Source organism: Lactuca sativa, chromosome 8 (assembly GCF_002870075.4).
Source record: "Lactuca sativa cultivar Salinas chromosome 8, Lsat_Salinas_v11, whole genome shotgun sequence".
NCBI classification, from domain to species: Eukaryota; Viridiplantae; Streptophyta; class Magnoliopsida; order Asterales; family Asteraceae; genus Lactuca; species Lactuca sativa.
The window spans coordinates 277,760,600-277,763,367 of record NC_056630.2 but is presented as its reverse complement, the minus strand read 5'-3'; the positions used below and the strand labels follow the sequence as shown (position 1 = coordinate 277,763,367).

General features: G+C 32.6%; 1 long non-coding RNA gene across 4 annotated transcripts; it reads left to right on the top strand.

The window, feature by feature from the left end:
* The first annotated feature begins 324 nt into the window (after nucleotides 1–324).
* On the top strand, nucleotides 325–2,364 carry LOC111904915 (uncharacterized). Of its 4 annotated transcripts, none has more exons than XR_002854674.3 (6): nucleotides 325–617; nucleotides 734–1,021; nucleotides 1,140–1,290; nucleotides 1,388–1,460; nucleotides 1,542–1,629; nucleotides 1,704–2,364. It is a non-coding gene; the product is annotated as an uncharacterized LOC111904915 (long non-coding RNA). The 4 variants fall into 4 exon arrangements; XR_006186207.2 differs by having other exon boundaries at nucleotides 734–1,290; nucleotides 1,704–2,030; nucleotides 2,127–2,364; XR_002854673.3 differs by having other exon boundaries at nucleotides 734–1,290; nucleotides 1,704–2,030; nucleotides 2,106–2,364.
* The last annotated feature ends 404 nt before the right edge of the window (nucleotides 2,365–2,768 follow it).

Below are 2,768 nucleotides of genomic sequence, written 5' to 3'. Positions count from 1 at the left end.
ATAGGTGGCCACGATGGTGAAGGTTATGATGAAGGCGATCTAAAGTTAAGAACATGTGTTGTGGTAGTGAATACTATGCACCCTCTTGAACTTATCCATTGATATAATGATCCTAAAGGTATAAATTTGCTATGTGGTTAGACAATGTTATTATGTTATATTTTGAACCTCTCTCTCTCTCTCTCTATATATATATATATATATATATATATATATATATATATATATATATATATAACATTAACAAAATCAAACATTGATTATTTTATCATATAAAACAATAGGATATATGCGTGTGATGTAAAAAATAAAAATATAGCCTATCATGTTTTGGATATGCCGCTATCACTTTTAGGTACCCCTCCTATCAAATTTTGATATCCCGCCATCAATTTTGGTGTCCAGCACTATGAAATTTTGATATCCCGCCATTTGACCTGTTATACGATTTTAAAGCTACCCTCTACGACCAGGCAAAGATTTGAAAATCACCGATTGAAGACCCTAATACTCCGAAACAACATAATGGAAACTTCACCAATCAAAGACCCTAATACTCTGAAACAACGTAATCAAAACTTTACTGCCGCTATATTCACCAGAGCCACACTATTGAGGTACAATTTCGACTGATAAATGAATATCATTCATTATGTATGTAAAAAATTGGAATTCGTCTAGATGGCTTGATTAATTGATCCCTTTTGGTTTGTTTTATGCATATTCTGATTAGGGATTCATTATTGGTTTTTTCCTATCTCTTCGTCTATAAATCTAAAAAGTAGTCAGTGATGATTATGGATCTGAGTTTGTTGTTCTAACACCTGCGGTTATTTTGGGGCTTTTGACGGTTGTACCCATGTTATCACCCCATTGAGGATGCTACTTTTGGGGTTGTTGACGATTTTGCCCCCGGGTTTGGTGTATGGCTTCTGCTGTGTTTGCTTTACATTGTTGGCGTGTTGCTGCATTGGGGCTTTGAGTGTTTTGCACCTGACTGCCCTGCTTATTGACTGAAATGGTTCGTTCCTCTGTTTACCTGTATGAGCCTTGTTTGCTTATGTTGTAGTATTGATTTCTGGTTGTTCATTTTTTGTTATTTTGTATTTTTCATGCTTTCGTGGTGTGTTGTTGTCAAGGTTTAAGGCTTAGTTTTTCCTGTTGTTGGCTTTGTTAATTTTTGGGTTTGCTTGGAGTCCTTGTATTGGTTGTTGAAGCTGCTCAAATTAGTTGAGAGAGGGGTTGCTAAAGAGTTTGCTGGAGATTAATATTGAGAATACAGCTGTCCAGGTAATGTTCACCACCATTTCTTTCAGTTACTTGTTTATTATTGCATTGTAGTTTGATTTCCTTTTAACTTAACATTCAAGTTTTTGTGAACAAACAGTGGTCGGGTCTACTTTATTGGCAATTAACCTTTTATGCATGTTTGGAGCTTCTATAATTTTTTCAATCTAAAGGTACACCCATAAATCTCTTCAGTTAATGTTATAACAAAATATTGTTAGTATAAATTATGAAATAATTATGTCTATTTATAGGAGAGCCTGGCATTCATGTTTGAAGTGCCTCATCTTAATGAGGAATCACGGAAGAATATGATGAACTCGCTTTGTTATATGGAAACAGGTGTTGTATATAGATGCCATGTATTTAATGACTTTTTGCCACATGTAATTTTTTTTCTCTTATACCCAATACAGTCAACAAGGCAGGAAAACAAAAGGAGTTTAGAGGAATAGACCATGGAGATGATCAAGCTGTAATCCTAAACCTTAACAATAAACTGTCGCAATTTCTTGATGATGATTCCACATGGAGTTTGAATTTGGACAATACCTTTTTTCATGTCAAGCTGATGTTATTCAGATAGTCTTTGTTGTGTTACATTGTTAGAAACTTAATATGGATTTGTTGAATTTTTATTTTCTTTTTACATCTATTATGCAAGCTAAAACGTCCATTTAAGGTTGCATAAAAGGGCTTTTCGTTTGTTGTTAGCTTCTTGAAAAGCATTGACCCTACATGAGGTAGGCATTCAATTCATTTCTTAAATTTTTAGCTAATTTGTTATTTCTTATTAGTTGCTTATGGTTATTCTCTAGAGTGTTTTGCTCTTTTGTAAGATGGAAGTTCATCCCTGGAATCAATTGGCAATGAGATTGAGAAGGCAACATCAAGCATTTCTGATCTTGGGCAATTGATGGAGGTCAGCTAGTTTGTTGGTTTTCTAGTGATAATATATGTGTTGCAAATTTTGTTTAGTAAGATAAGGCTGTATATAAATAAGGTAGGAGACATTATTTTTCATAGGTAAAAGTATTAGATTTTTGTTTTGGAATATATAAATGTATTGGATTTGAATTATTGTAGATTTATTTTTCAGATTCATATTATTATAGATGTATTGGATTTTTTTAATTTTTTCTTTTGCATTTTGTGCAGAAAAAAGATTAAATTTTTTAAATTATTTGTTGTTGTTTTTTAAATAAAAGATCCATTTTACAAGTTTTTAAAAAGAATAAATTCACATTATGGATGGATTTGCAGCAAACATTCCGTGGGTGAAAGGAATTGAGTCTATAGATTTAGAAAAATAAAAAATAAAAAAAGTTAAAAGGCCTCGTTGAACATATTAAAAACAACTATGTAAACAAGCAAGATTTAGCATAATAGAACCCGGTTGTGTAGAGCAGAACTGGGCTATATAGTCTAACGTGAGTATACTACATTGGAAGAAAAACCCATGAAAGGACCCGGTTTTTTAT